We start from the raw sequence: 20,981 nt of genomic DNA on the forward strand, positions 1-20,981 counted from the left end.
CAGGGGGAAGCAGAACCCCGAGATGGAGAGAGTCCAAGGTCTGATTCCATCATTGGAGTCATTTACTCCATCCTTCCTAGAAACTGGACTCAAGGCTATACTGCCGTCTTCCAAATCTACATCATACATGGAAGTGTCTGTGTGGAAGAACAGAAGTTCCGTCCCTGGATGCTTGCTGCAAGGGTGGATAGGAAAGAAAGTTCTGGCTTCTGCCTCAGGAAGCAGTCCTGAAAATGGAAGAAATTCTGCAAGCATAGGAAAAGTTGCCGAACTTGCTGGCAACTACAAGGCATCACAAATACCCACTTGAGTGTTGGAACAAAATGTGAAAAGCACTGTGCCATGGCATTTGTTGTAACTGACAATATTAGAGAGTAAATGTCAATATTAGGACAGATTTTGTAACATCAAAATGGCTTCACGTTCAAGAAACTACATTTAACATACTTCTTACTGAGAAATGTACCACGCTATTTAAACTAGTTTTCAGTGTGTATGTATGCTTATTTAAGCCATGATATTCTTCATACATTCTGCGATGGTTTTAAAAATATGTCCATAAATGCTTTCATACTTCTGTCTTCAACAGGGGAAGACTACCTTTCCTCCCCTTGAGTGCGGGCTGAATTTAGTGACTCATTTCTAATGGATAGAATAAAATGAAAGTGATGGTCTGCAACCTTAGAGATGAAATCATCAAAAGGCACTACTGCTACCACTGTGGTTGCCCTCTCTTGGAGCATTCACTCTGGAGGATGCCAGCTGTGATGTCCCACATGGAGGCTCTGAACGGAAGCCTCTACTAACCACCATGAGGACCTGAGGTCTCACATGAGTGAGCCTGGAGACGAATCTTCCACCTCAGGCAAGCCTTCTGATGACTGTAACAAGAGGCAGCAACTTGACGGCAACCTCAGGAGAGAACCTGAGCCAGAACCACCCAGCTAAGCCCTGATTTCGTGACCCTCAGAAACCAAGTGAGATAATGAATATTTGTTGCTTTAGGCTGCTAAATATTGTGCTATTTTTTACACAGCTATGAGCACTAATACATTAATATTAATACTCTACTAATACTATAATACACTAATTCTAATACTAATACTATAGCACTAATACTAGGCAAAGTTAGTTTCTTTAGCACTGATGATGTGCTCACAGGCATATATTTTGTTTCTTTACATCTATTTTATTATTTTCAGAGTTGTTTATATATATTTTATTTATTTATTTATTTAGAGACAGAGTCTCGCTCTGTGGCCCAGGCTGGACTGCAGTGGCACGATCTCGGCTCACTGCAACCTCTGCCTCCCAGGTTCAAGCGATTCTCCCACCTCAGCCTCCCAAATAGCTGGGACTACAGGCGTACATCACCACGCCCAGCTAATTTTCGGATTTTTGGTAGAGACTGGGTTTCACCATGTTGACCAGGCTGGCCTCAAACTCCTGACCTCAAGTGATCCAACCGCCTCGGCCTCCCAGAGTGCTGGTATTACAGGCGTGAGCCACCACGCATGGCCTGTTTATATATATTTTAAATTTTTCTTTCTTTTTTTTTTTAAATTTTAGATTCAGAGGGTACATGTGTAGGTTTGTTACATGGATATATTACATGATACTGAGGTTAAGGCCTCTAATAATCCTGTTGCTCAAGTAGGGAACTTAGTACCTAATAGTTTTTCTACCCTTTTCCCCACTCTCTCACACTCCATTGTAATACCCCATTGTTTATTGTTCCCATCTTTGCATCCGTGGGTTTCTACACATCTATTTTAAAAGAAAGAGTAATCCTGCTAACCTTGATAACATCCAACTTTCCTTTTTGCATTTGTTGTCAAATTCTTAAAGAGATTGCCTGTACTTCCCAAGCCTACTCATTTGCTTTCTGTTTTTTTTCCAGAATCCTCTGAAATGTAGCTTCTACGCTTATCTTTCTCTCTCTTAATCTTTTCAGAATGAAAACATCTTTACAGAAACAGATTCAAGTTGTAAACGTTGTATGACATCGAAACAATATAGAAATAAAGTAGAATGTGAAACCTCTTATTCACAACCCCTGTAATCCGAGTCATATTAAATTGGGGTCCCTTGTCTTTTGAAGTCGCTAAACCATTTTCTGTCTCTCTTCTGCTTTTTCCCATGCCTGCTCTTCCCTGCCTAACTCTCTTCCAAGGCCCCCATAAATTCTATCTTCCTACCACACACACAGTAGTAAAGTTAAAGGAGTAAGAATAAGCTGCACTTACAAGTGTGAGTGTACAAAACTCAGGAAGCTCCAAATTACACTCTAGAAATATCCTTCTCACTCTGCCTGGCCTTATTATACAGCAGCGCCCCATTAGCTGCAGTTTCGCTTTCCTCAATTTCAGTTACCCACAGTCAACTGCGGTTTGAAAATATTAAATGGAAAATTCCAAAAGCAAACAATTTGTAAGTTTTCCATTGAGTATCATTCTGAGTAGTGTGATGAAATCTCACACATGGAATGTGAATCATTTCTTTTCCAGTATGTCCACTCTGTCTATACTTCTCGCCTGTGAGTCACTTAGTAATCCTCTTGGTGGTCAGATCACAGTATCATAGTGTATATCAGATTCAGTACTATCTGCAGTTTTAGGCATTTGCTGGGGGTCTTGGAATGTATCCTCAAGAATAAGGGGTCCCCGCTGTAATAGAAATTATGGTTTGTGTTATCATTAGAAATATATTCTTTTTGGTGACAGAATTTTCTCTTTATTTACTTGTAGAATTAAAATTTTTGTCTCAAACTTTTATGAAATAAAATCTTGCATGGTATACACATATCCTGCATGGTAAGCAGGATATAAATTTGCCTTTTCTCCATAATAGAGGGTTTTCATTATGATAACAATAATTTTTCTGAACTATAGATAAAAGGCAGTAGTGCACAGTAATGTAAATGTATTGTTTAAACTGTCAAGTCAGTAGAGCTAGTTCAAATCATAATTCTTTCCTAGCTGTATAAACAACTTATTAGTTTCCTCAAGTCTCATCTGTAAAGTGGGAATACTAACTCTTACCTGAGAAAAATATTGTGAGAATTAGTGAAATATGTGTGTAAAATATCTCCGCTGGTTGCCTGGCATTGTAACAGAATCCAGGTTTGCCACTTAAGCCAGAAACAAGAAACGAGGGTTAATGGGAAGAAAAGCAGGTTTATTCAGAAAACCAGCAAAACCGAGAAGATGGTGAACTGGCGTTCTAAAATACCATCTTAAGTCATTACAGATCTCAGGCTCTTTTTATGTTAAGGGCAAAGGGAGGAGGAGGGAGTTGAGATCAAGAGTTAACCGGTGACTGAAGACACCTAGGTGGCAGCGAGGGTCTGAGGAGGTTGGGAAATTATTTGTCCTTGGTCATTATGCTTCTACAAATCTTTAACAAGGACCAACTAGACACAACCAGGTGGAAAAGCTGCCACCAAGGAGTGGAGGAACCAGGATAACTGGCACACTAGCTCCCACAGGAGACTTTAGTCCCAGGGGAACTGTCAGACCTGAACTCTGCAGGGTGGTCTTGCCCATTAGACTGGACTGGTCTGACCTGAGTAATCCTTGGTCTTCTGGCCCCTTCTGGGACCCCAACCTGGCAGTGTCTGCTTGCAGGGCAGCCTTGGGTGCCCTGGGGGCTCACCCTATAGCTTCTGCACTGGTGGACCATACCTGACTAGTGGAGAGCTGCAGTGGGGTGGTCTCCATGGTCACACACCAGTCTATCCACTCCCTCCCTGCACTGTAGCTTCCCCGGGGCCCATGGCCACCCCCTCCCCCCCATTGCTTTGTCAGCATGTATGCACACTAGCAGATTTTGCTTTCCTTGCCCCACCAGCATGTGTGTACACATGCACCCTGCTTCACCACTGCTGCTGGCAGGAGTGCATTTGACCCCACCAGCCTCCCTTCCCCACCATACTGCCATTGCAGTCAGAGCCTTGGTGGGCATAGAGCGCACTAGCCCTGTCCCTGCCAATGCCTTGCCCCTGCATCAACACTGCCACTGGAGTGAGAGTAGGCACAGAGAACAGCAGGCCCTCCCCAGCCATCTCCACCTGCACGAATGTGCACAGATGGCATACTCAGACCTGTGCTGATCAGCACCCAAACCCCATGCTAACACCACCACCAGCACAACTGCATGCACAGTTGCCAGTGGGGCCCCCCTCTTCCTCAAGCCGTGCTTCTTCCACTGCAGCTGTGAATGCCTACATGGAGGCAGGCACCCTGGCATCCACTAGCACCCTGCTGCAGCCAACAAGCATGCACCCCACCCCACCATACTGCCACTGCTGCTTGCATGTGAGAACGAGGACAATCCTGCTGTCACCATCCTGAAAACGCTTTGGGTAACACCACCCATTGCAGTGTAGTGACCAGCTACCTGGGAGCATATCAGCCCCCCAGCACAGTGGATTCCTAACCTCGAGGAGACAGATTACAAAGTTGAGGCTGTCCCCTAGAGTTAGAGCATACAGTCCAGGAGTTGGGAACTGAGCTTTGGCCCCCTAAAATCTTCCAGAAATGAAGCCAGTTGGCTGAACTCACCTTCCTTCACAATAAAACCCTTAAGAGCCTCAAAAAATAGGATAAAAGGAAAAAAGCCCATCCAAAGAACAGCAGCTTCAAAAATTGAAGGAACATTAGCCTAGCAAGATGAGAAAGAACCAGTGACAACTCAAAAAGTCAGACTGCTTTCATTCCTCTAAACAACCTCATTACATTGCCAGGAAGGGCTCTGAACCAGGCTGAGATGGCTGAAATGACAGAAATAGATTTCAGAACATGGATAGGAATGAAAATCATTGAGATGAAGCAGTACATTGGAAACCAATCCAAGGATACTCAGAATCATGATAAAACAATACAGGAGCTGACAGATGAAATAACCAGTGTAGAAAACAATGTAGCCAACCTGATAGAGCTAAAACACACACTACAAGAATTTCATAATGCAACCACAAATATTAAAAGCAGAATAGACCAAGCTGTGGAAAGAATCTCAGAGCTCAATGAATAGCTTTCTGAAATAAGACAGTCAGACAAGAAAAGATAAAAAAGAAGGAAAAGGAATGAACAAAACTTCTGAGATATATGGGATTATGTAAAAAGATCAAATCTATGACTTATTGGTGTCCCTGAAAGAGATGAGGAGAATGGAAGCAAACTGGAAAACATATTTCAGGATGTCATTCATGAGAAATTCCCCTACTTAGCTAGAGAGGCCAATATTCAAATTCAGGAAATGAAGAGAACTCCAGTAAGATAATTCACAAGAAGATCACCTTCAAGACACATAATCATCAGATTCTCTAAGGATGAAATGAAAGGAAAAATGTTAAAGGCAGCTAGAGAGAGAGGTCAGGACACCTACAAAGGGAAGCCCATCAGACTAACAGTGAACTTCTTAGCAGAAACCCTGTAAGCCAAAAGAGGTTGGGGGCCAATATTTAAGATTCTTAAAGAAATTCCAACAGATAATTTCCTATGTGGCTAAACTAAGCTTCATAAGAAAAGGAGAAATAAGATCCTTTTCAAACAAGCAAGTGCCAGGGAATTCGTTACCACTAGACCTGCCTTACAAGGGCTCCTGAAGGAAGCACTAAACATGGAAAAGAAAGACCATTAACAGCCACTACAAAAACATACTGAGGTACACAGACCAGTGACACTATAAAGCAACCACACAAGTCTGCATAATAACCAGCTAACATAATGATGACAGAATCAAATTCACAAATTTCAACACTAACCTTGAATGTAAATGGGCTAAATGTTGATTGCACAGAGTGGCAAGCTGGATAACGAAGCAAGACCCAATAGTATGCTGTCTTCAAGAGACTCATCTCACATGCAGTGACATACATAGGCTCAAAATAAAGGAATGGATAAAAATCTACCAAGAAAATGGAAAACAGAGAGAAGCAGACATTGCAATCCTAATCTCAGACAAAACAGACTTTAAACCAACAACAACAACAACAACAAAAACAAAAGAAAAAAGAAGGACATTACATAATGGTAAAGGGTTTAATTTAACAAAAAGACCTAACTATCCTAAATATGCACCCAACACAGGAGTGCACAGATTCGTAAAGCAAGTTCTTAGAGACCTTTGAAGAGACTTAGGTCCCCACACAATACTAGTGGGAGACTTTAACACCCCACTGACAATATTAGACAGATCTTTGAGACAGAAAATTAACAAAAATATTCAGGACCTAAACTCAGCACTGGAACAAATGGACCTGACAGACATCTACAGAACTTTCCACCCCAAAACAACAGAATATGCATTCTTCTCATTGCCACCTGGCAATACTCTAAAATCAACCACATGATTGAACATAAAACACTCCTTAGCAAATGCAGAATAACTGAAATCATAACAACCACAGCACCACAGCACTATAAAAATGGAATTCAAGACTAAAAAGCATGCTTAAAATCATACACTTATATGGAAATCGAATAACTTGCTCCTGAATGACTTCTTGGTAAATAATGAAATTAAGGCAGAAATCAAGAAGCTTTTTGAAACTCATAAGAACACAGACACAACACACCAGTATCTCAGGGACACAGCTATTTCAGTGTTAAGAGGGAAATTTGCAGCACCAAACACTCACATCAGAAAGATCTCAATTTAACAACCTAACATTACAGTGAAAAGAATTAGAGAACCAAGAGCAAACCAATCTCAACTAGTAGAAGACAAGAAATAACTAAAATCAGAACTGAACTGAAAGAGTCACACAAAAATCCATTAAAAGGATCAACGAATCCAGGAGTTTTGTTTGTTTGTTTGTTTGTTTTTTAAATAATAAAACGGTTAGCCTGCTAGGTAGAATAATAAAGAAGAAAAGAGAGACTATCCAAGTAAACACAAGTAGAAATGACAAAGGGGAGATTACCATTGACCCCACAGAAATACATATAACCATCACAGAATATTATGAACACCTCTCTGGACCCAAACTGGAAAATCTAGAAGAAATGGATAAACTCCTGGACATATACACCCTCCCAAGACTGAACCAGGAAGAAATTGAATCCCTGAACAGACCAATAATGAACTCTGAAATTGAATCAGTAATAAATAGTCTACCAATCCAAAAAAGCCAAAGACCAGACAGATTCATAGCCAAATTCTACCAGATGTACCAAGAAGAGCTGGTACCATTCCTATGCAAACAATTCTGAAAAACTGAGGAGGAAGGACTCCTCCCAAACTCATTCTATGAGGCCAGCACCATCCTAATACCAAAAGCTGTCAGAGACACAACAGAAAAAGGAAACTTCAAGCCAATATCCTTGATTACCATTGATGTAAAATCCTCAACAAAATACTGGCAACTCAAATCCAGCAGCACATCAAAAAACTTCTCCATTACCATCAAGCAGGCTTTATCCCTGGGATGCAAAACTGATTCAACATACACAAATCCATAAATGTGATTCATTGCATAAACAAAACTAAAAACAAAACCACATAATTATACCATATTTGCAGAAAAGGCTTTCAATAAAATTCAACTCCCCTTTATGTTAAAAACTCTCAACAAACTAGGTATTGAAAGAACATACCACAAAATATTAAGAGCCACCTGTGACAAACCCACAGCCAACATCATACTGAATGAGCAAAAGCTAGGAAGCATTCTCCTTGAAAACTAGCACAAGACAAGGATGTCCTCCTCTCTCACCACTCCTATTAAACATAGTATTGGAGGTTATGGCCAGAGCAATCCGGAAAGAGAAAGAAATAGAGGACATCCAAATAAGAAGAGAGGGAGTCAAACTATACCTGTTTGCAGATAACATGATTCTATATCTAGAAAAGCCCAGTCTCAGGCCAAAAGCTCTTTAAACTGATTATCAACTTCAGTGAAGTCTCAGAATACAAAATCAAAGTACAAAAATCACTAGCATTCCTGTACACGAACAATCAAGCCGAGAGCCAAATCACGAATGCAATCCCGTTCACAATTGCCACAAAAAGAATAAAATGCCTAGGGATATAGCTAACCAGAAGGTGAAAGATCTCTACAATGAGAACTACAGAACACTGCTCAAAGAAATCAGAGATGACACGAACAAATGGAAAAATACTCCATGCTCATGGATAGGAAGAATCAATATCATTAAAATGGCCGTACTGCCCAAAGCAATTTACACGTTAAGTACTATTCCTATCAAATTACCAATAATATTTTCCATAAAACAAGAAAAAAAAACTATTTTAAAATTCATATGGAACCAAAAAAGAGCCCAAATAGCCAAGGCAACCCTAAGCAGACAGAACAAAGCTGAAGGTGTCACACTACCCAACTTCAAACTATCTATAGGGCTACAGTAACCAAAACAGTGTGGTACTTGTACAAAAACAAAAACATACACCAATGGAACAGAATAGAGAGCCCAGAAATAAGGCTGCACACCTACAACTACCTGGTCTTTAACAAAGCTGACAAAAACAAGCAATGGGGAAAGGATTCTGTATTCAATAAATGGTGCTGGGATAACTGGCTAGCCATATATAGAAGACTGAAACTGGACCCCTCCCTTATACCACATACAAAAATCAACTCCAGATGGATTAAAAACTTAAAGGTAAAACCCAAATCTACAAAAACTCTGGAAGACAACCTAAGCAATACCATTCTGGGCATAGGAACAGGCAAAGATTCCATGATGGAGATGCCAAAAGCAATTGCAACAAAAGCAAAAATTGACAAATGGGATCTAATTAAAGAGTTTCTGCACAGCAAACGAAACCATTAACAGAGTAAATAGATAACCTATAGAACGGGAGAAAAATTTTGCAAACTATGCATCTGACAAAGGTCTGGTATTCAGCATCTCTAAGAAATTTAAACAAATTTACAAGAAAAAACAACCCCATTAAAAAGTGGGCAAAAGAACATGAAGAGATACTTTTCGAAAGAAGACATACCTGTGACCAACAAACATATGACAAAAAGCTCGACATCACTGATCATTAAAGAAATGCAAATCAAAACTGCAATGAGATACCATCTCACACCTGTCAGAATGGCTACTAATAAAAAGTCAAAAAATAACAGATGTTGGTGAGGTTGCAGAGAAAAAGGAATGCTTATACACTGTTGGTGAGAATGTAAATTAGTTCTGCCATTGTGGAAAGCAGTATGGTGATTCCTCAAAGAGCTAAAAGCAGAACTACCATTCAGTCCAGCAATTCCATTACTGGGCATATATACCCAGAGGATTATAAATAATTTTACCATAAAGACATATGCATGTTCACTGCAGCATTATTCACTATAGCAAAGACATGGAATCAACCTAAACACCCAACAGTGGTAGACTGGATAAAGAAAATGTGGTACATACACACCATGGAATACTAAGCAGTCATAAAAAAGAATGAAGTTATGTGTTTTGTGGGAATGTGGCTGGAGCTGGAGGTCATTATCCTTAGCAAACTAAAGCAAGAACAGAAAACCAAATACTCCATGTTCTTATTTATAAGTGGTAGCTAAATTATGAGTAATCATGAACACAAAGAAGGCAACAATATGTGCTGGGGTCTACTTGAGGGATAAGGGTGGCAGGAGGGAGAGGATAAGGAAAAAACAACTAATGGATATTAGGTTTAATACCTGGGTGACAAAATAATCTGTACAACAAACCCCCATAACACAGGTTTATCTGTATAACAAACCTATACATATAAGCCTGAACTTAAAAGTTAAAAATAAATAATAAATCTTAAACAAACCATATTTACTTCCCCTTTAACCCTAGACTTTACTGGTTGTTTTTGCATATTGTCTCACTGCTCTAAAATTATCCTAGCCTATGTGTAAGAATGGGCAAAGCCCTCTTAAACAAAAATGGAGTAGTTATGTCAGCTCTTTTGCTGTTTCACTGCTACAGCATGAGGTGGGCTCTTTTGGTAGCCATTGTTTGTTGCTTATCCAACAGCCATTCCTCACCTTTCTCCCTGATAAAGGAAATCTTATTTTATTCAGGCAGTGGGCAGAGACACCTTAATTTCAGAGAAGGTAGACTTATTCTCCAGCCCCAGGGAATGAATCCTTATTAGTGTAAACCAGTAATTGTCATCTCATCCCTTTGGTCAATACAGTAATTGGTTGGAAGACAGTGGCAGAGTGGTGTGTGATCCAGTTCTGGCCAATGAGAGATAAAAGAAAGCTGGTTGGAAGTTCTGGAAAGGATTTTCTTTTTTGAAAAACAGAGTCTTGATTTGAAAAACAGAGTCTTGGGAAGTAAAAGCCTTGGGCTTGCTATTCCTTCCCTTTTTCTTCCTGCCTTGAATGGGATCATGTTGTTGGAAGGAACGCTTGGAGTCACAAAGAAAATGAGCACTCAAACAAAAGATTTCTCAGCAAGGCAAATTTACTTCTGCAGAAGGGTGCTTCTTGCAGTTGCCATGAGAGCACACTGAATAAAGGAGGGAAAGAGTTTTTATTCCTAACGCAGCTTGTCCCTACTACTGTGTCCTGTCCCTGTTGGCTGGAGTTGGACAACACAATCTAAACTGAACCCAATTGGTTAACGTGAAAGACAGCTTTGGCGGGAAGAACTGTTACAGTGGGAGGGACAAATTACAGAGTGAATAGCAGATGTGGGCTCTGTAGATAAGGACCGGTGGGAGAGTTGTTTACTGGAACCAGGTGCAGGGAGGCACAAAGGATAAAGAAGCTGGACCTTGAGAGTAGAGAATAAGGAAACTAAACAAACTAAACTTTTGAAGAGGAGCTTCTCTTGGATCTGACAATGTGAAGATGGAAGCCTTGGAACTGTGTTGGCAATGCTGTGACCACAGGGCCAGGATGGGGGGCAGGGAGGTCGCATTTCTATGGATAAGGTGCTAATACCCAGAGATGTCAGAACAGTAAATTAGAAAGGGGTTTTGCCTTTAAAGACCTTATGGAGCCATAGCCAACCAGAAACCACCTACCTCCAATCTTTTGTTGTACAAGAAAATTGTACAAGAAAATGCTTTTAAATATAAGCCTGTGGCTCTCAAAGTGTAGTCCTCTGACAAACAGCATGAAGATTATCTGGGAACTTGTTGGAAATGCACATTCTCTGACCCCACCCCAGTGTGTGAATCTTCATCTCAGAGTCCAGTGATACTGAAGCATGCTCAAGTTTTAGGGTCACTGTGATCACAGTACAGTTTCTGTCAAAGGCATTCCTAGCTGAATCTTCATACAAGTATATGTAGACCAGTGAAGAGATCTAAAGTATTCCCTAGAAGTTGCTTCCTTGACTAAGCGCCTGTTATTGGCTTGATTTCTTAATATTTATCTCTATTTTATAAGTAAGCCTATCTCCAGAGGGTGAACTTGCTGTCTTGTGTTGGGGGGTTATATATGAAATATATTTATACATATATAGATTTTGTATGTGCAAATATATATATATAAATTATTGTGTGAACCTTAATACTTCCTTTTCCTAAATTGTGTTCTTGTCCTTGATAGAACCTTCACTTTCACTTTACCATAAATCTCTCACTTCCTAGCAACATTCTAATACAACTTTATGTAAACATTAGTTAAATGCTTCCACTTCCAGGTGACTTTTAAATCCATTCTTTAAACAGATTATGAAGAAATATGGCCATCTCATAGATCTTCAGAATATTATCACTAACTACCATTACTACTCGGACATATTTTTGCATCCAAGGATGAGAATAGGAAGCCATCTGTGCTTACACTGAGGACTACCAAATACTTTCAATGCACTTCTGGATCCCTACATGAGCTATTCTTATGGATTCCAAAGAAAAGAGTTGGTGGCTCGACAGGTGTGAAGTCAACGAATCCAGTTTGTGGTGAGGCTCTTTCAGACAGCTCTGGGTCCCCTCTGATGGATACCATAAAGAGATGCAAGATTACTGGGGACATGGGACGAGGACAGAGGGGATAGAGACCTTGTATTCCTCTGCGCTTGCTATCTCCCAGCTATCCAGTCCCTAACTCTAGAGAAAGCTAAGTGAAAATTTTGCCAAAGACTCCTCGTTTGCTCTCACTAGGACTCTTTACTCCTTCCTCCCCCCATTATCCCCTCATCTTTTATTTTCAAATTTTATAAAAGATAAGTGTTGTTTTATAGAGCAACATCTCAACATCACTTTACTGTGAGAAGCACTTTACATATATTATCTTATTTCATTTATTTTATCTAATTTCCCCATTTCAATTTTACTTGTTTATTCTTTAAGTATTCTGCCTCTATTTTGTTTTTCCTACTTTGTCTTTATTTACATTTCTGTTAAAAATAATACTTTCACATCCTTTTGAAATTATATTTATTCCTAGTTCAGCTTAGAATTTCTGTTTTTAATCCATAATTATATTTTTCATAAAAGACTAATGAATCTAACTTTTTTCCCCCCCACCCACTCCCCTCTCCACCCTAGCACTGCTCAGGCTGCACCGCGCTCGCTGCAAGCTTCAGGCTCCTGCTAAGCTAGCGCCGCATTGTCTCCCTTCAGCCGCCATTATGATTATCTACCGGGACCTCATCAGCCACGATGAGATGTTCTCCAACATCTACAAGATCTGGGAGGTTGTGAACTGGCTGTACCTGGAGGTGGAGGGGAAGATGGTCTGTAGGATAGAAGATAACGTTGATGACTCGCTCATTGGTGGAAATGCCTCCGCTGAAGGCCTCTAGGGCGAAGGTACAGAAAGTACAGTAATCACTGGTGTTGATATTGTCCTGAACCGTCATATCCAGGAAACAAGTTTCACAAAAGAAACCTACAAGAAGTACATCAAAGATTACATGAAATCGATCAAAGGCAAACTTGAAGAACAGAGACCAGAAACAGTAAAACCTTTTATGACAGGGGCTTCAGAACAAATCAAGGACATACTTGCTAATTTCAAAAACTACCAGTTCTTTATTGGTGAAAACATGAATCCAGATGGCACGGTTGCTCTACTGGACTACCGTGAAGATCGTGTGACCCCATATATGATTTCTTTAAGGATGGTTTAGAAATGGAAAAATGTTAACAAATTTGGCAATTACTTTGGCCACCTGTCCAAAGTAACTGGCTTCTGCGTGTCATCCGCACAACACCAGGACTTAAGACAAATGGGACTGATGTCATCTTGAGCTCTTCATTTATTTTGACTGTGATTTATTTGGAGTGGAGGCATTGTTTCCTGTTATGTGGGTTGTCTAAAAATAAAATGCATTTAAACTAAAAAAAAAAAAAAAAACAAAACTAATGAATCCAATTCATATTTTTATTCTATTTTATATTTTATAGCTTTTTATTTCCTTGGATCATCAGTCTAATTATTTTATCTTGTCATTCTTGCATTCATATTTAATCTTGTATTTTAATTTCAATTTTTTAAAAATTTTCTCTTTCTTGTATAACTTTTCTTTAAATTTTTATTTTCTTTTCTTTTTTTCTTTCTTTCTTTTTTTTTTTTTTTTTTGAGACAGAATCTTGCTCTGTAACCCAAACTGGAGTGAACTGGTGTGATCTCAGCTCACTGTAACCTCCACCTCCTGGGTTCAAGCAATTCTCCTGCCTTAGCCTCTCAAGTAGCTGGGATTACAGGCTTCTGCCACCACATCTGACTAATTTTTGTATTTTTAGTAGAGACAGGGTTTCACCATGTTGGCCAAGCTTATCTCAAACTCCTGACCTCAAGTGATCCACCTGCCTCGGCTTCCCAAAGTGCTGGGATTACAGGCGTGAGTCACTGCATCTGGCAAATTTTTCTTTCTTCGTGAAGAATATTTATTTTACCTTGTGTTTTTTTGCTAGCAAGAAATATGGGCTTGGGACCTGGCAGTGAAGAAAGACCACATCCTCTGTCCCCACCTGCTCTATATCAGAGTGCAACAATCTAACTAAAGGCAGGGTCTTTCCACAATTACTCAGGATGGGGTCTCAGACTAAACTGGTTAGAAATCCAAGGGCAGAGTGGACTTAGAAAATGTCAAACAATGGTACATCCAGATTACATATCATATGTATGTTGGTTGACAATATAATTTTTATCACCTAAACACAAACACTCCTGAAGGTGAAATAGGTAGCTATTAAAAATCATTCCGGGACAACAGGTCTACAAGAAGCTGGTCCCAGGTAACTTACAAATGTGTAAGAAATATGTATGCAAGGTAGGACCAAAATTAATTAATATCAGTTCTGTACAACAGACATCTATTAAAGGAGCAACCATTAACATTAAGGATTATGTAAATTTAAGTGTGAATCAAAACAATTCTCTGATGTATAAACCACTGCCTTTTGGGCCAATTAGAAAAATCCAGACAGGAAATTATAGTTGTCTTTACATTTCAGGTATCTGGTGTGCATTTTAGATGACATCAGCCATATAGTAGTCCACAGATATTAATTTTTTTAGTATTGGCAATAATTCTTTAATTTCACTTGGCTATGAACAGAGATGATGGAAATGAAAGTGATTTTGATGTTTTTGCCTCTAAACTGGCAGAATGAAGAAGGTCTATAGGAGGCAAAACAGAATACTGAGTTTGAGGAACCTGTGGAACATTCAAGAAGAGAGGTCAAGTAGACAGTAGGATATGGATGATGCTCATGTAGTCTCTGATTATCCCATGCTATGTAATATGGTTTGGTTGTGTCCCCACCTAAATCTCATCTTGAATTGTAATCCCCATTATCCTCAGGTGTCATGGGAGGAACCTGGTGGGAAGTAATTGAATCATGGGGGCAGTTTCTCCCATGATGTCCTCGTGATAGTGAGTGAGTTCTCATGAGATCTGATGGATTTATAAGTGTCTGGCTTTTCCTTGATGGCTCTTCTCTCTCCTGCCACAATGTGAAGAAGGACACATTTGCTTTACCTTCCACCACGATTGTAAGTTTCCTGAGGCCTCCCCAGCCACATGGAACTGTGAGTCAATTAAATCTCTTTCCTTTATAAATTACCCAGACCAGAGGCAGGTCTTTATAGCAGTGTGAGAACAGACTAATACACTATGCTTGGGTAAGACCCAACTGGAGCCATTATGAGCTGACCCCTGCTACTCAAAAACAGTCTTTTACCAATGGTGAGAATGAGAGCAGTCGTGCACTCAAAGGAAAATGAGTCTCGCTTGGATGCCATCTGCCCAGGGACGTTGCATACTCATTCTGACAGCACGTGGGAATCTTGGGTGATGTTGACACTCTGTATCAGCTCCTTATCAGTCAAACTAAAGACCCTGATGCCAGGGTCATCAGGGTCAACTATCTCTCCACAAAGGTTTAGCAATTATCAGGATAAGGTAGCAAAGCCACAGGGTAGATGAGATCACTTAGAAAGGGAGGAAAGAGTTAAGGGTAGAATCCCTTGCCATTTCACACTGCAGTGTGTAGGCTCACACATTTGACCCAACACCATGAATAATGGATGTGGTAACTGTGTTTTTATGCTACCAAGCACTGGGTAGCAGTAAATTTTCCTGCTCCCCTTAAGCACATTGATGATTTATTGCTGTGTAGTGTGCAGATACAGCTAAGGAGGGGGAAAGAACTGTCAACCAAGTCCACACAGAGTATGTGGGCTGTTGGCAAATCCCAGCCTCTTTCTCCTGTCAAATAAATCAGAGGAGTTGCTAATATATATTTGAATGCATGGATATTTCCTTTTGTTTGTTTTTTACAATAAAGTTTAAGATGGAATTCAATTACTTACTTGCTACATGGTATATTTCTATTTCTCGGAGTTTTCGTTTGAGGTAAAAAACACAATATCTACTTTGTTTTTGTTTTTTGTTTTGTTTTGTTTTGATTTGTTTGTTTGTTTTGAGATGGAGTCTTGCTCTGTCGCCCAGGCTGGAGTGCAGTGGTGCGATCTCAGCTCACTGCAATCTCCGCCTCCCGGGTTCACGCCATTCTCTTGCCTCAGCTTCCCCAGTAGCTGGGACTACAGGCGTCCACCACCTCGCCCGGCTAATTTTTTGTATTTTTAGTAGAGACGGGGTTTCACTGTGTTAGCCAAGATGGTCTCGAGCTCTACTTTGTTTTTAAGACTTTGTGACAATTTTGAAAGTGGAAAAACATATGTGTTCTTAAATTTTTCTTCTGAATAAAAAAGCAGAATAAGCAAATAAACAATAAACTAAATAGAATTAATAGCATTGTTCTCTCCCAGTTTTACCTTTTAAAGAGTAATACAATAAGAAGATAAAGAAAAGAATAGCATTTATATTTTATCAGACTGACAAAGGGCAGGCCCTAATTTTTTTTTTTTTTTTAACAAAAGAAGTAAAAGAGGCCAAGCATGGTGGCTCACACCTGTAATCCCAGCACTTTGGGAAACTGAAGCAGGAAGATCATGAGGTCAGGAGTTTGAGACCAGCCTGACCAACATGGTGAAACCCCGTCTCTACTAAAAATACAAAAATTAGCTGGGCATGGTGGCGTATGCCTGTAATCCCAGTTACTCAAGAGGCTGAGGCAGGAGAATCGCTTGAACCCAGGAGGTGGAGGTTGCAGTGAGCCAAGATCATGCCATTGCACTCCAGCTTGAGCGACAGCAAGACTCCGTCTCAAAAAAAAAAAAAAAAATAACACACAAATTAGTGATTAATGCAAAGGCTTTGAGTTAGAAATCTGTAAATACCTTTAGTTGTTAGGAGAAATTTCCAAAATTTTTATCCCACTGATATTGAATTTAAGCCCAGACAATATTATGCCATAGACTATCATAATATATAATTTTACCAAATTATACTCACAGGGCATACACAGAGGAAAATGAAAACAACTTACCAACTTCTAGTTGTAACTGTTGTCCCTTTTGACGAGATCAGCCAAGCAAGTTGTTTACTTACTCTTTCTGTTTGTTGGTACACAGATGAAAATAAACTGAACTAGTTCACAAGAGAGTCTGTGTTTTGTATTCTCAGCTTCCACTTTGTAAGTTTTGGTCCACCTCAGCCATGCCCTCTCTTCTTGGTCTGCCCTTCTGAGTGCAAAAGTTTTTCTTGCTTTCTGACTTATTATTATTTTCTTTTTTTGAGATGGAGTTTCCCCTCTTGTTGCCTAGGCTGGAGTGCAATGGCACGATCTTGGCTCACTGCAAACTCCACCTCCCGGGTTCAAGCGATTCTTCTGCCTCAGCCTCCAGAGTAGCTGGGATTATAGGCATGTGCCACCATGCCCAGCTAATTTTTTTGTATTTTTGATAGAGATGGGGTTTTACCATGTTGGCCAGGCTAGCCTCGAACTCCTGACCTCAAATGATCCACCCACCTTGGCCTCCCAAAGTGCTGGGATTACAGGCATTAGCCACCACTCCTGGCCCTGACTTGCTTTCTGTCTAGGAACAGGTCATCCTTCTTTCTTCCTTTCTTCTTTTTCATTTTATATCTCAAACTCATTCACATCACTGGATTATTTCTTCCAAAAATATTTATTTTAAGCCTTTTTGTCTCTTAGCAAGAAGGAAAGGATCTCTCCTTATCACTCCCATACCCACAGTACATTCTGCCAGGCCATTTTTAATGTGGCACTGACACTCTTATCAGAGAAGAGAGAAGCAAATTTTTCTAATAAAGCTGTGGTTTCCTTTTGGAAAACTACTTGCAAAGTCACTTCAAATATTGATAATGGCCAGTGCAGTGAGCCAAAACAGGAGAAACTACACCTCCTGTGGATTTGCAGCCTTAAAAAAATGGCCATGTCTTTCATCTCCCAGGCCGTTTACTTTCTCCTAGTAACTGCATGTCCTAACATCCTGCCACTAGGTAACATTTCTTGTTTGACAGGTTTCTTCCATAAACCAGATGACGAGGTGTGGATGAAGATTATGAAGAGAAACCATGTTACCTCATCTATGCCCTTCTAAGGGTTCGTGAGACCAGGGTAAACCACATAGCAGAGCCAAGCAATGAATTAGTTAAACATTCCTACCCACAAGAGAAATTCCTCTGTCATGTAGAATCTAAGTAGTTTGTTTTTATCTGGGGGTAACATTCCTTTTATAGGCACTACACCCTGGAGTTTCTTTGCTTGATTTGGTTCACAGTCATGTGTTTTGTTTGTTTGTTTGTTTTGAGAGAAGAGTCTCACTCTGTTGCCCAGGCCAGGCTGGAGGGCAGTGGCATGATCTCGACTCACTGTAACAACCTCCGCCTCCCAGGTTCAAGGGATTCTCCTGCCTCAGCCTCTCAAGTAGCTGGGATTACAGGCATGCGCCCCCATGCCCAGCTAATTTTTGTAATTTTAGTAGAGATGGAGTTTCACCATGTTGGCCAGGCTGGTCTCAAACACCTGCCCGCAGGTGATCCTCCCTCCTTGGCCTTCCAAAGTGCTGGGATTACAGGCATGAGCCACCACACCTGGCCCAAATCCATGTTTTCAAAGAGTTGGGGCACCAGCTGCTGGTGGCTGTGAGGCACTTCAGGCAGTTGACGTGCAGGGTCGGCTTCAGCAAGAAGAGAACTTGCAGCTCCAAACAAGGACAGTTTTGGGTCCTCCATTCTCTCCTTGGTCTTTAACTCTTGTAAGAAAAGAAGACCTTTGCTGTTACTATTCTGCACAACCTACAGCCTGTTAGACATTTTTATATTGAGTAAGTATTATGGATTCATAAGCACTCTGGATGCGTGTGGGGTAAGGGGTGGTGGGGTTCCCTGACATATTCAGAGGCATGGACTGAGGCATCTCAGGCCATTATCATACCAGGGGGACTGCAGTGGCTGAGGGCATTTCAGGACTGAAGCCCAAAGCTGCCACACAGCCCTGTATGATTAGGAGCAGGGAACTAAGTACTTTGCACAAATTACTCTACTGGATGCCATGTTAGATGAAAATATGTCCAGCTGAAACTCAAGCCAACACATTTTGTCCAAAATTTTTTAAAAAAACACTTTGTTTTACATGTTTGGAAGAATAAAAAGAAAAAGAAAATCAATTCCAGATAAAACTTAGTTTTACAACTTTCTTTGCATCCAACTTGAGTCTGTACCTTGACTAATCTATTTCTTCCAGGCTCTGCCACACAGTGCCCAGTCCCAGGCTCTGTTTGCTCCCAGTTCTGCTGGCTTTGGTGCCCGTGACTCAGAACTTCATTCTCTTTCCACTCAGCTTTTCAGAGTGACCATTCTCCTGCATGATCTACTTCTTCCCAAGCAGTCTTTCTCCAGTCTCATGTCCCCTCCTCTCACCAAATCTCACCCCTATTCTCAGGACACTGACCCCGTAATCCCATCCTGTGCCAAGCACCCGACACAGATCTCTGGGAGGAGAAACTAGATACCACGCTTTATGCTGTAAAATAAGCATCTTCAAAAAGGTATACAAAAAGTCACTCATAGCAGAAAACAAATTCTGAATATCTCTGTTTCTGCATGTAGAATGCAAATGCCAAATGCCACTATAAAGGTATCGATCTCGATCAAATAAATCAGATCTGGATTATCCTCCCATCCGCTCAGTTCATGCTCATCCAGTCGAGGTGATCGATCATAAACTCAGGTCAAAGTCGGTCTGGTCATCAGATCCGGTCAGATCAGAATAAAGGTTTCAGGTGAATAATCAAACATCGAATAACAAAGAGATCGTCGAGAACTTTTGCGGCGCACGGAAAGAAGGAGGAAGGAGGAAGGGAAGAAGGAAGGAGGAAGAAAGGAAGGAAGGAAGAAGAAAGGAAAAGGAAGGAAGGAAGGAGAAGGAAGAAGGAAGGAAGGAAGGAAGGAGGAAGGAAGGAGGGAAGGAAATGAAACGTGTCGGGGATGAAGCTGAAGTGGTGGCGCCTAATGCAGAACCGCCAGAACCATTAAGAGATGGGTTACCTCAATGTAGTGTATACAGAGTGTTTGTTTTGTTTGTTGTTGTTGAGAGGTCTTGCCTTTATGCGCTTAAGGCTGGGTGCGATGTGATCTTGGCTCACGCTAAAGCTCCGCCTCGGGTTCACGCCATTCTCTGCCTCAGCCTCGGAAGTAGCTGGAACTACAGCCGCCATTTTATATTTTAGTAGAGACAGGGTTTCACCGTGTTATGCAGGATGGTCGATCTCTGACCTGGTGATCCGCCCGCCGACGGCCTCTGAAGTAGCTGGAATTGAAGCGTGGGCCGCAGCGCCCGGTATTACAGAGTTTTAAACCAGATGAGCGGCTCTCTATTCATAGCAGCCAAAAGGTGGGAGCAACCTGTGTCCATTGACAGGTGAATGACTAAACCAAATGTGCTCTATATTACAATGGCACATTATTGAGCTTTAAAATCTGACACGTGCTACAAGATGGATTAGGCTTCAGGACATAATGCTAAGTGAAATAAGCCAGACACAACAGGACAAATACTGTATTATTCTACTTCTATGCGGTATCTAGAGTATTCAAGCTCATAGAGATAGAAAGTAGAATGGTGGTTGCCAGGGGCTGGAAGGATGAGCAGTTTTTGTGTGTACCCACCCAAATCTCATGTCAAATTATAATTCCCAACATTGAGGAAGGGAGCTGCAATTAAAAACAGCAACATAATGACAACAACAACAAAAAGGCACTGTGACTGTACTACAGCATTGTACAGAGATTAGACTGGAGCAGATAAGACTAGAGGCCAGAGGCCAATTAAAAGCTGCTGAAGTAATGGAAGTAAGAGAGGATAATTGTCTGACCTGGGCAGGTGGCAGTTGATTGATGCTGCCATTTGCAAGTTAAGGTAGACAGAAGGAGCAGGGAATGGGGACGATGGTAGATTCTGTGTGAGTGTGTGTGTGTGTGTGTATACTCTATTATTTTTACCCTCTATCAAACATTATGGCATGCTGAGATACAGAAGGGTGGATATGTCTGAAGAGTTGGCTATAGGTCCATGAAAATGTAGAAATATAGATTAAGAAAAATAGAAGAGGTCCAAGAAGTATCTATGGATGCTTCAAATAGAATATAAAATAGAACTTAAAAAGAAACATCAGGAATTTAAAAATACAGTGT

General features: G+C 40.7%; 1 pseudogene; it reads left to right on the forward strand.

Annotated features, from left to right (window-relative positions):
• The first annotated feature begins 12,456 nt into the window (after positions 1-12,456).
• Positions 12,457-13,254, forward strand: LOC101008940 (annotated as a pseudogene).
• Positions 13,255-20,981: the final 7,727 nt, after the last annotated feature.

The sequence above is a fragment of the Papio anubis genome, chromosome 6, assembly GCF_008728515.1.
Source record: "Papio anubis isolate 15944 chromosome 6, Panubis1.0, whole genome shotgun sequence".
Taxonomy (NCBI): domain Eukaryota; kingdom Metazoa; phylum Chordata; class Mammalia; order Primates; family Cercopithecidae; genus Papio; species Papio anubis.